Here is a 14,306-nt window from a genome sequence, read left to right on the forward strand (position 1 = left end):
TAGCCATGCCACTGATCAGTAGGCCATAGAGAATGACTTTTTGGAGGTCCTAGCAAACTATAATAGATTAGAATATCTACCAGACAGTAAATGCCCTAGTTTTACCACAAAAACCCACATACTGCAAGTCACCAATAACAAAATCCTAAGGTTCATCATCTTCTTCCTTTTCAGTGAACATTATTGCTACACATTTAAAAAAATGGTTATCATTTACTACAGGGTCTGGGGGGCCATATTTTGGTTGTCTGTTCTTCAGTTTGCATTTGAAAGTTGGTATCCCACAATTCCATTGGAGTGGGTGGGGTTGCATAATTATGTATGCACATTTTATGTTAATCAGTGTGCAGATTTGTACCTATTTTTCACGGGCCTTTGTTCAGATTTTTGATGTTTCCAGATTGAGAGGTATGCCTTCCTGCAGCTGTGACTCAGTAGCTAAGTCTGTTAATTGTCTTACACATGGTACTTTTTGCCACACACAGTCCTGGGTTCAAAAACAATGGCTTGTAGAAGTGAATTTACAATATTGTGAAGGAAACAGTTAATAACTGAGTCATGCACTCTTTATCCATGCAATGCATTTCAAATGATATGTCTGCTTTTCACTGATGAAGGTCACAGTTCTACAGGTAGGAACACACTTCACATATCCATTTAGCAAAATTTATATGTGCATAAAGTGTCATATCATGCATTAATATGCATTCACACAGAATGTCAATGCAGGTACTGCAAATAAGGGACACTAATATCAGAGTGCACCACACAATACTTCCAAAGTCACTGTGCATATTATCACAGCTGCACAGCTAGCATACACATTGGAAGTCCCTGCTTGTAACAAGGCCTGCCCTCATACACCTGCAAATTACTACCAGACTGTAACACGTGGCCTGGGGACATATTCTTATATTTATACCTCATCTTACCCAAGGAGACACCAAACATGTTGCTCAGTATGTTAGTGATAATGTTGATGCTGTCTGATATACTTACATTAAACACATATCTTATTTGGAGTGGAAAGGGCAGCCTCCCTCTATCTCTGCCTATACAACAAGGCTGACACAGCTCCCACAGGTATTCCTACAGGTTGTTGTCCTCCAAAGTGCTCAGAATCTCTGCCAATGTCTATCACCAGCAGCAGCAGCTGCAGCCTGTAGCACACACATCTCTGTGGTAAGGTTTCTGTGACAATGTAGTCACCTCACCCCAGTAATGTCCAGCACAACATATCAGAAAGGGGCCCTAACCTGCATGACGGCCTTATATATTGTACAGCATTTGCATGTCATTGGCTGATGATAGTGCAGATCAGCTGTGTTAGCTGCAATTAGGATTTCAAAACCACAGATTTGTTTAGAGGCAATCATCTGCTGATGAGAAGCATGTTTAAAAGGCAAGCAGCTGGCTGTGGAGTACCAGTCTGTATGAGACTTTCCTCAGACAGAGCACACCTTTGTAAAAACTTTACTATCATCACATATCAGCAGAGGAGTACTGCACTCCATCAGGTATGTAACTGATTTTGTGTACAACAGAATGCAGATGGGTGAATAGATGTACGGGGAATAGGGAACACAGCATTAAGCCTGTCATAGACGTGTGATAGTGATCCCTTGCTGTCTTACACATACACAGTATGAGCTATACATCAAGGGTGCATTGTCTGTTGTCATTGTGACACACTGGTATCTTTGGACTGTCTCTTTATAGTGGTTGCAATAGCACACTGCTAATTGTGTGGCACTGTTTCTATAGGATCATAGGCTCATAGGAAGTTACTAGGCTACAGTCATGCCTCCCAACCATACCAAATTACTCATTTTTTACCAAGTTTTGGGGTTCAAATAATGGGGTGCCATGATTCCCGAATGGCACCCCTTAATTTCCAATTTTTTCCCAGCTTTTTTTTATTTATTTATTTATTTTGCTTTTTGAGCAGGTGTCATCATGTACGCGATGACGTTAGCTCCACCAGCCTCTTGGAATTGAGCTCAAGGGCTCACGTGCACACATTTCTGGCTGGCTGCTACTGTTTGACTGAAAGGAGAAAGGAAACAGCATCTAGAGCAAGCATGGGCATGGGACTGCTTTCTAATGAACAAAGTTACAGAGTAATTGGACTGCTGCAATTGTGGGTATGGGACCAGACTCATCTTTTTCATTCTGGAGGTGAAAACTGCTACTGCTGTCTGCTGCAAGGTATTCTGAATTCAATGTGAATCTGCGAGTGTGAGTATATTTGAACAACGACTGCTGTTCTGTTTCAGTGTGAATCTGTGAGCATATTTGAACTGGGTATTGTTGAATGGACTTATTTCCAGACTCGTTTTCTCTTCAGTTATGTAGACTCATTTTTTCGTCAGTTATGTGATTATATTTTCTATTTTCTCATCAGTTGGACTATTTTGAAACTGCATTTTCAAGTGTGTGTATGGACTGCTGTTCTGTTTCAGTGTGAATCTGTGAGCATATTTCCAGACTCACTTTCTCATCAGTTATGTGATTCTAGTTTCTATTTTCTCATCAGTTGGACTGTTCTAAAGCTGCATTTTCAAGTTTGTGTGTGTGTGTGTGTGTGTGTGTGTGTGTGTGTGTGTGTGTGTGTGTGTGTGTGTGTGTGTGTGTGTGTGTGTGTGTGTGTGTGTGGGCCAGCAGGAGTACTTTGCTTATTTAAATTAATGACTGTAATTTATTTTAATGCCGGAGGAGAAACTGTGTACTTTCCTTTAAAGAACAGACGCAGAAACTGCACTTTAATGGCTGAGCGAGGATAAACTGTAGTATGTGCTTTCATTTTACTTTAACAGCACAGCAGCTCTGTGTGTGCAATGTTCGTTTTATAATGTGATTATTTTGGCTGCACTTTCAGCTGCATTTTATAACTGTGTACTTTCCTTTAACACAGCTGGAGAAACTGTGCTTTACTTTAATGGCTGAGCGAGGAGATGTTTTACTGCAGGATATATTGTATGTGTGGAAGTGTGTACTTTCCTTTAAGGATGTTTTACTGCAGGATATGGTGTGGAGCTATGTACTTTCCATTAAGGATGTTTTACTACAGGATATTGTGTGGCACTGTCTGTGTATTTCCTTTAAGGATGTTTTACTGCAGGATATTGTGTAGAACTGTGTACTTTCCTTTAAGGATGTTTTACTACAGGAGTGTGTGTGAGTGAAAATGCCCCACTTTTTCTAACTGTTGGTTACAGTTCCTCATTCAAACCCTGTACATTAGGTACCAGGAGCAAGAGCCTAAATTCTCTACCCATGCATTTTGCTTCATTGCTTACTGGAAAAATGTTCAAAACAATACATTTAAAACGTGCTCTAAGTGTGCTGTATTATGCAAGAAATGAATCAGAAAGGTGTATCAAAAAACACATGTATGTTTGTGTGCAAGGGCCTATGATTTGAAAACAGCCCAAAGGTAATCGTTATCTGTCACTAGACAGATGCATTTTCTTTAAATGTGGGTTTCAACGCTGTTTTAATAAATGTAACTTTCAAGGGCAGAGAAGTTTTAATGCTAAGTCTATTCATTGTGAGACTGTATTGCTTTGTTTAGCATATGTCTGTTAGTGTTTGTGCTATAAAAGTTTTAAATGAAATCCAAATAATCATCGTAGAAGTAAATCAGTACGCACATTAGTTTACTAGCCCTAATAAATGTTGTTAATTAACTGTTTTTTAGAGACCTAAGAGGTGGAGATCTGAATAATAAACTGGAGGTTAGGAAAGATGACTGGATTTTAAGCTTAAATGCTGAACATGCCCCTGGTATAAATAAAATGGTCTCTTTAAAACCTATATTGAAGCATAGGCAAATAAGTTTAAGATAATTGTCTTTTAAATAATTGTATTGGCTGTGTCATGTCATGTGTTTGTTTTATCTTATTATTTAAATAAGTTCTTAAGTTAATTCATTATACTGATGAAGGATTTGATCCGAAAGCTTTACCATTAAATGGTTGATGCTGTGATTACACGTGTTGTATTTTTGTTGCTTTTTCAACATGTTATTACTTTACCACATTCTGCAGTTGTCTTGCCATATTTCCTTAGCACCAGCACTGAAATTAAGGGCTAAAAATGTAAATGAATATATACAGTTAACAACAAACAATACAGGTGTGTGAAAAAACAACAGTAATTTTGGTCCCATTTAATTTCTTATTCAAGTGCTTTCAATAAGTGTTTTGTTTGCTTTGTCTTGTTTATTCATTTCATTTTAGCTATTAGAACATAATCTGTGGTTTTAAATGGAATAATTATAAAAGTATATGTATTCTTTTTTTATATAATATATTTTATTACTTAGAGAATGTTTTGGATTTAGCAGGCTAATTGAGTAACCAATAGGAGAGGTTTCTACATTATATAAACTAATTGATGTTCTTGTATAGTGATTCTGATGAAGTTTCCTGTTGGAAATGAAAGTGCTTAATCTGTTTGACTAGTATGTTGTTTGTATATAAAAAATCATTTGGAACTATCGGCTTTTAATTTTATTTGGAGTGATAGCTTTTATTGGAGCCTTGGACTGAAGTTTTTTGTGAGTTTCTGTTTATGGCAGAAGTCTGCCAGACTGGTTTGCTTCTCCTTGATAGGGATATTTTGGTTTTCTCTGTACAGCTGAGTCTATGCAACTACAAAGGTGTTTGTATAGAGCTCTGGTGAAAGTCTCTGCATAGGTGTCCATTCCCTCTGTTCCCTCAGTTGGGGGGGGGGCTATGAAGGTGTTTATGCCTGCCCGTAGGGGGCTATAGTTGGCTTTGGAGACTTTTTTTGCCTGATATCAGCTGGAGGGGGGTGGTGGTGCTATGAATGAAGGTGACTGCCTGGTAATCTGATCTCACCAGGGAGGGTGACACTGTAGGGGTACTACAGTGGTTGGCCATGTTTGTCAGTACTAGGTCTACTACATTTTCTCCCCTTGTAGGGGTATTTACCAGCTGGTCTAGAACATTAGAGTTGATAAAGTCAAGAAATCTCTGAGCAAATGGGTTTGGCTAGAGTAGTTTATCCAGTCTATGGTTGGATAATTGAAGTCTCCTAGGATCAGAGTGCAAGGTGGCACATTTATAGACATATTATTGGGGGGTTGCCCATAGGAGACACACCACAGTAGACCCGAGTGTTGGGTGTATGATCATATCTGTCAGAGCACACATGGGAATACCTGATTATTGCTACTATCTCAGTTGTATCCAGACACTTAGTATGTTTGAACACTGAGGAGTATGACATGTGTGAGCAAGCAGTGGATAGGGCCAGCCATGTTGTCCTTGCTGTATCTCAACATAGTGTACTTCCACTTATGTGATCCTGTAATGCAGTCCCCTTTTTGTCTTTCAGGAATCATGTATTGTAGATGCCATGCACCCTTCTCTGATGCAGAAGATGAAATTATACTTGAAGGACTAAAGCAAACTCATCACATCCTGCTGTCCAGGGGGAAGCAAAACAGGGAACAGTGAGCTGCATTATGGGCAGACCTTGTCTCTGATGTGAATGGCATGGGCCATTATGGCAGAACATATGAGCAGGTTTGACACCATAGCACAGACATTATCAATGCTGCATGATGAAGGGCAGCAGATGTAGCCAGGGATTGTGCCATCCACCAGTAGAGGGCCTGTAGTGGAACAACCACTCACAGCCACTGAAGAATTCCTGGTGAATCTAGGTGCACACAACAGCTCCCATACATCGTGGAGGTGGGTGCCACAGTTTCCACAGCAGAGGAGCATGCAGGTAGGCTTACTGTGATCAGCACTGTAACACTGTAGCAGTCAGTGTGTCAGGCTGTACATACTTTTATGTGGGTGTCAGGTCATAGGTCTTTGGGGGGAAGGGTTTTACCTCAGTTGTACTCTCATACTCAGAATGTGACCAATACAACAAGTAACACGGTAGCTACTGTAAATGTGAGATATATGGATGTATTACCTTGTTGTGCTGCAACATGCACTGGTACTGACATTACCTCACCCTCAACTTTTCACAGGTCTGTTAGGTATTGGTCAAGGTTGTGGTCCTGCAACTGGTAAGCATGACACTGTTTTGTTAAGGAACATTTATATTGTATTAAAGTAAAGTGCCAGAATAATGCCCTATTTAAACATAATGTCATGTGTAAACAGGGTAGAATGTTTTTATTTTCCATTCTGGAACAGGTACATAAGGATCTTAGAGGGGGTAATACAGGAGTATAGTTGAACAAATAGAAATACTTTGGCAATGACAGTTACGAAAAGATAAGCCTCCTGGTTTAAATGAGGCATTTACACTAAAATGCCTTTTAAAACGCAAAAGGTGGAAAGAACATTAAATTAGACAGTGAAATGTGTATTTCAATATATTTGTTAAGATAGGTGTACTGGGTTTTTATGTGTCGATTTCTCAAGTATACTGTCATACTTCTTAATTAAAAGGTAAGTCATACTGGTCATGTTTTACTTGATTTACCTGAAATGATTGTTATAAAGGTCTTGAGTTGAATGTGTGTTTTGTTCCCAGGAAGTCTATTTTGGACAAAAGCAGAGAGGACAAATTTGACTGTTAATCCAGTTGTGGGTCTTTGTTATTATAAGTATTGGTGGTATTCATTTACAGCTTTTTTCTTTCTTATAACAGGTGACCAGGGGGTTGGTCTCTGTCCTCTACTAAATTTGATATTAATGCCTCTTTTGACTCATGATGATGGTTGGCACAGTGAGACACAGGTAGGGATGTTGGGGGCTGAATCTGTCCCAGAGGTAGACATCCCTCTTCTGTCTTCTTTGTCACCACACACAGTCAGTATGCCCGCACATACTCTGTCCCTGGAGGCCATAGATATTGGACAGTCAGAGGGTGGGGACATTGAACAGGAAAGTGTGGCAACTATGGCTGCAGTGAATGTAGACACTGGCCATAGTCAGACAGCTGGCAAGGTCCCACACAGGTAGAGTGACAGAGGTGCTTGTAGGAGGCCTGCTGTCCGTCCACCACCTGTTGCAGGTATCACATCATGGGTCACTTGGCGCAAGTTTCAGGCCATCATGGAAGCACAGGCATGTTCTGAACAGAACACCAGACATATGCTTAGGGTTATGGATGCAGCATATTCTGACATCCGTGACTGCCTCCACCACATTGGGTACACCCTGGATCAGATGATTGATGCAGTGGACAGAAGGTGGGCTGAAACAGTGTCTGTCTTGGGCCGCACATTGTCTGTGCTGGAACATGTGGCTGGAGTTGAGTGTTGGACTCGTGGATATAGCGCAGCAACCCCATCTGTTGAGAGTCCACGTGGCCATGCACAATCACACTCCCATAGTGGCAGTACATCCAGCACTACAGAGGGAAGTATGCTGTCCACACTATGATGTGGCAAGCCATGGGCCCATTGTTCTGGGTGTTCCCATGGGGGACATAGTCCCAGCAAACAGCAGTCACCATCAGGTATTAACACTACTTCTGACTTGGGCATGGAGGTGCCAGTGCAACTCCTGGCAGTTCCAGTTCCCGTGTTTGGGGCCGGAGATGGTGAACTGTCAACTCTACCATGTACTGTCCAAAGCTGTCTAACATGCACACATGTAGGGCTAGCACTGAGCTTGACTGCGTACATGCACACAGTCGCACACCACTATCAAATGCAAGTCACCTATGGACACACATGGCACCTTTATAAGGTCCATCTTACCTGCTTCCCTTCCTGACTCACACACATGCTGTCAACCACTTGGGTAAGCCTAAGCCTCCTGCATGCCAACACAACACCCTGTGCAAGTGATGATACCTGTGCCACATCCCTGTCATCCTCACCATTGATGCAGGGAAATGTAGCTATGTGTCTGATGTACAGAGTGACAGTTTTAGTTAACATGTACTTGTGTAATGCAGTGTTGTTTTGCCATGTCACTTGTAGTGGTCAAAGACAGATACTGTATTCTGGCATTTGTCACAAGTATGCCACATACGTTTGTGTACCTTATGTTGTATGATGTAATGGCTGTATACTTACATGATGACAGGTGTGTCATGGACCTGTTTCTGTTTCAGGGGTCTGTTGTGATAATCTATGGACACACAGTGGCAATGAAGCAGCACAGGATGACATGTCAGCACAGCAGAAGTATGTCTTCCACAAGGTACAGTACTATAAGTACAAGGCTCCATAAGTTCATATGTGTATAACAAGCTAACAAGGACAATGGCAGCATTCAGCGTACTCATGCACCCCTAATATGTGAACAGGTCTGCTACCCTTGATAAGTGTCACCAGGGTTTTGGGAGCTCACACATTTCCAAGCTGTGTCCTGTACAGACAGTTTCCTGACACCAGTTATGGTTGTCATGCTCTGTATCCCAGTGTATAACCTGCACATGATGTGTGTATCACAGCAGATGTCTGCTTCACATGCATGGGGGACTGTTTCATGTAGGGTTTACTGTCTGTGTTACATACCTCTCTCTCCAGCATGTACTATGTATACCACAGTGATATTGTAAGTGTGTAGAACAGGTGAGATATGTGTTAATCCTGTCATGGATATGTGGGAGGTACAAAGTGGGATCTGACACCTCCATTATGAAGCCAGACACATCCCCTCCAAAGCATTTAGGGGACAAACTACACATGTACAGTCATGACACGGACTTCATAGGACATGTTATCTGTGCTGTGAATTAGTGTACCATGAAACCTGTGTGGCTGCTACAGTTTTACGATATGCCTGCATAGTGACATAGCAAGGGTGCCATTGCACACAATGATAGCATTGATAACTGCCACATTCAGTATAGCAGTGACAGTCTGGGATTTACATCCCAAACCTATCAGTGTAGGGTGTACAACAGTGAATGCATCCCCACATCTTACCGACCAGTGAGACTCAAAGGCTACATTACTGTCTGTGTCAATAACTCAATGTATAATGTCTCAATTGTGTGCATTGCACAGACAATTCAATATTCTGCAGGGGTGGATGATGTCCCACAGTATAGTACTGTGCAGTCATTGGCAGTTAATCTTTAGCAGAGGCTCAAAGTACAACTGACAGTGTCTTAGGCCATCCTGGATACCTATTGGTTCTGTGTGGGAATCTGAATACTGGGAGCTGTCATAAATCACCGGCTAAAGTATTCAGTCATAGGTCACTGGCACTGGCTGTGACTGCAGAGAGTGAATAGATATACAGGGTATGCCAATAATGGAGGATGTTGAACTCCACTGGTGAGTGGCATCATTGCAGCACTGGTCTCCCACTGCTATCTTCCCAGAGTTTGACTTTCTGACACTTGCCTATCCACCAGCTGACATAACATTCTGTACATGACATACACAGTTTCAAGCAAGGCCTGCTGGATTAATATTGTCATACACCCTGTCAGGGCATCGTTGGTTGAATGAGACATATATCTGACATCCATTGCATAGTGTAACACTCAATGGGCTCCAACAGTTACAGCTGGTAGGCATAATCTGTCCTTGAGCAAACGTAACAGTGTTTGGTCCATGTCACTAGGTGTATGACAGTTCCATTGCTCATTTCCATGATAACTGCTATCATGGCATTTTGGGTGACATGACTCAGAGATCTGGGGACACCACTTGGCATTACCTGCTAGTTGTCCTCTGTGCAAGTAAGTGTTTTAGTTACTTCCAGTATGTTGCAGGAAGAGAGTCATGCAAGGTGTCTGTACAGAGCACAAACATGTTAAGGAAGTGTAATATGTACACAGTGTGCTGCTTAGTCGTGCTGTGGCTCACTTGCCCAAAGGATGGTCCAGGTTCTTACCTACAATGCTCTGCAGCAGTGCCATGACATCCCCACAGGGGAACCAACATAGTGCATCATGTGTTTACCAATATGGGTGACCAGTACAGACCCCCAATGTGAGGTCCTCCCTGGTGGGATCTGGCCACAGATCAGTCTCCTTAGCACTACTTGCATGTATCCCCCCCTTGCAGACAATACAGACATATATGTCAAGACAGCCATTTATTACCTCCTGTCAGATGGTTGATGTAGCGTGACTGCACCTGCCTTTAGATGATACAGGCAAGCATGCTGAGCTCTACATCCATGCACTATGTCAGCAGCATTATAATGGCATAAACTCAGCTGTACATGACAGGAGGGACATAGGCTCATTATGGCTCAGAAAACCTGACTGGTGGACATCTGCCATCAGCAGGCTGTACGGTAATAGGTGGAGAGTGCTGTGTGACAGTTGGGATGAAGGTGCCCTCCCTTACATGAAGGCACAACCTCCTCAGCAAAAAGAAGCACATAGTGCTGTTGTGATGTTGACTAGACATGATAAGTGATGAAAGTAGCCACCCATGCAAAGCAGGACCACAATGCACAGTGTACTTACATATGTGACCTCAAAGGACAGGCCCAGATTATGACCTCATACGTCATGATGCCACATATGATGGGTCTGGGCTCATACTTGACCTGTACACCCACACTGTCTGCATCAACTCCACTCCCTTGTCCCCACCACATGTGACATATCACATTCCTACAACCTGTCCCATAACTTTCATATTCACAGAGCTGTTTGTAACTGGCCTCTCATTGGAGGATACACAGCATCTATGCTAACATTCAAGGCTGCATCCCACAAGAGATCTGACAAGGAATACTAACACCATTGGGACACCCTTGCAAGCATACCAGTACTACTGGCTACACACCAGCTGAGTGGAACAATGGCAACTGCTATACCCTTGCAGAGAGAGGGTGCATCCACTGACCAACATAATTGTATACCTCTTTGTCTGAGTATCCATATCTGTATGGCTAGAGGGGCAATCATCATGGAGCTGATCAGCACACATATATGTGTTCTCACACAGCTGACTGTACAAAGTTTGGATGTGTGACGGGGGAACATGACTGTTTTTCCGAGGCAGTGACCATGGACCTGGGTGAAAGTACATCATGGCATACAACCCCCTAGATTCAGCCAAGCCATCTGACTATATCCCCCACTAAGGTAACATTTACAAAGCATCCACTTAGGCATCCACAATACTGTCATTGTAGGGATCACTTAGTGGCCCATTCCTGACACACATAGGCAACATGGGGACATCCGCCTCCAATAACTGATCTGTCAGCAGCAGTGCTCAACAGGATGCAGTCCTGGTCCTCTTCTGCTTGGAATCCATTCAATCACAATACATGTGTCTACTGACTGACTGTGGCTAACAATGTTGGCTGATGCCTGCAAATTGTGAGCACTCATAGAGTCTCTGTGGTATGTCACTATCCTGCAAGAGGGTATTGCGAACACATGCCTCTTGAAATTGTAATGGCCATAAACTCCACGCAGATATATATATATATATATATATATATATATATATATATATATATATATATATATATATATATATAGATCACTACCACTTTGCGACAGTTCATATCTCCAAAAACGATATAGCTGAAACCATATCGACGAAGATTTGAATTGCCGAAAAAGGAATAAAAACACACAACAACTTACCTGTACATTTTTACAGGGGGGTAAGCCCCCCTGCACCCCCCCACATCCCCTACAACTTAAATATACCAACTCATTGATCGCACTGCAGTGAGGAAAATGGCAAATCCCAGGTTCCGCACTGTATGGTGACCCCAATACACAACTGTCAGCAATTCAAATCTTCGGTGATATGGTCTCAGCCATATCGTCTTCAGAGATTTGAACTTTTCACAATGTGATAGGGAGGCATATATATATATATATATATATATATATATATATATATATATATATATATATATATATATATAGTATCAGTTCCATCAGTTAGACATATGTACCTGGTAAGTAGCACATCAGTCGCAACTTGTGATGTACATAGTCAGGGGTGAACGAACTTGGCACGCAGACCAGGCCACACAGGTTTACACCTAATGTGCCTCAGATCACCCTGTCTCTGCAGTGGTATGGCAGGAATCATATGGCATAGCTGAGACTACAGTCATCTTTTAGTGACATGCTCATAACCTCCAAATACTCTTCCCTCAACATGTCAATATCTGAGTGCGATAGCCATTTGGTTGTGTACTTTTCCAAGCAGTACTGGAATTGCACACAATAGTATGATCCCTCACAAGAATACTTCATGTTTCCAGTATGTGCCCAATGGGAATAGTCTGCAATTAGTGCCATAGTCATCTGTGGCATATGGACTATGCAGAGGTGATCTGTGCCTTGCATACCCGACAATGTGTGACCCTGCTCTATTGCATATGCTGACTGTCTGTAGGAGGCATAGTAGATGGATAACCCTCTTTAAAGACATTAACCTTATATGTGATGTTGGTACTACATGCTTGTGGGAGAGATTTGTCTAGCAGACTTAAACACACCTTTCAAACAAAACCCTGCCTAATGGCACACAGAGCACCTCAGTTCACCTCACCACATTGCATGTGTATGAATGGCTGCGTGAATGTTATCTTAACATAGGGCATCTGCATGTGTCCCTCATGGACTGGAACAATATGTACTAATACGTAACTACAGGAATAAAGATGTCTATGACTGTGAGGGCTGTATGGCCATTATGCCAGTGAAGTTGAAACATCCTATGGTTCCATAATATGATGTAAAATGCTCTAATAGGCTGACACACAACCATGGCTACATTGAGCACCACTTCCAATCACTGCGTACAGGACATGCCAAGGCACACATGTAGTGTAAGTTGGCTGTATGTAGATAAAAACATTTACCTATTTAATGGTACATACTACAGATCACAGTACATGATGAACACACCTCATGTCTGCTAGTACTATCAGTTCAGGACATCAGCAGGCCTTGTTGTAGTCAGTCCATTGGGGCCTCATCACATGTTACAAATAAAATACTGCAGAACCATACCTATTTCTATGTTACCAAGATGATCATATGTATGCCATCGGGACATATGTGCGCACCATGTGGCTTGCAGTCAGATTAGAACCCCTACCTAGCTAGTAGTACACACACTAGGTCATAGTATTTATTGCACTTGCCATGGCTTAAGACCTGATACTACATTGTCAGATGGTAGACTTAAGGTGGATGACATCATCAGGCTTTGTAGAAGAGGGCAGTGTGGAAGCCAGCAGCAAGTTACAAGGCCAAAAAGTGCATAACCATGGATGACATCATCAGGTTTTCTAGAAGAGGGCAGTTTGGAAGCCAGCAGCAAGGTACATGGCCAAAATGTGCATGACCATTGGAGGTGGAGAGCCCATGAGAGCATGGCAGTTGTTTTGCAGGGGTGTACACATACACCCACACATGTGCACACCAAGTAGCCTGCAGTGGGGAGGGATGGCATAATGGTTAAAGTGTTTACCGTGCAAACACAAGGTGCAGAGTTTGATTCTCACATGGGGTAATTGGTTAGGCTTAAAATGGCCCACAAGGGCAGTTAGCTTAGTAGTAATCTATGAACATATGTGTCTACGAACATCTAGTCTTATTCACCATAGATCACAGTAATCATTCCACGAACCACAGGTTGAGTCTTTATATGTGACTGCAAGTACAGTATTTGTGCATTACACTAACTAGGCTTGTGTTGAACAGTGTCTGTAGTCTGCAGAGTAATATTGCTTTATACTGTTATCTGCATCTAGTATCATAGCAGTGGGATAACTATTATTATTCTAGCTATGTCTGTACATTTACCAGTATGGTCATATATGGCTACTTGCAGTTAGATAGGCAAACCTATGGGCAAGAACACTGTGCCCTGTCCATGCGTGCATTGAAAACATTATACATTATACATTACACCACCTGCTCACCTGCATCACTCTAAGTGGTGACATCCAGCAGTCACAGGGACCTGTAGGTAATTGGATTGTGTAGTGTTACACCCTTAGTTTGGATCCTTTGAGCAACAGTATGGAAGTCTGATAGTGATATGTGATAGTGCAGATTTACTCACCATTATTAGTGTTTGTAGGACAAAACAGACATCTACACACATATTTCTGTAATAAACAGGGATATATATATATATATATATATATATATATATATATATATATAAACGTAGCTGTGTGTGTGTCTATGATATGTGTATGTGTTATGTAGATATATGGGGAGAGTCTCTGCATCAGTGTGATATTTATAGCTATATATATCGGTATATATCTATTTAACACTACATAGCAATAGATATACTATGTATGTGAGAGAGAGAGAGAGAGAGAGATAGTGACAGACAGATATGTATACGTATATGTCTGTATATATAGACATATCTATACATAACAGGT

Source organism: Protopterus annectens, chromosome 1.part1 (genome assembly GCF_019279795.1).
Source record: "Protopterus annectens isolate FY-2018-M chromosome 1.part1, PAN1.0, whole genome shotgun sequence".
NCBI classification, from domain to species: domain Eukaryota; kingdom Metazoa; phylum Chordata; order Ceratodontiformes; family Protopteridae; genus Protopterus; species Protopterus annectens.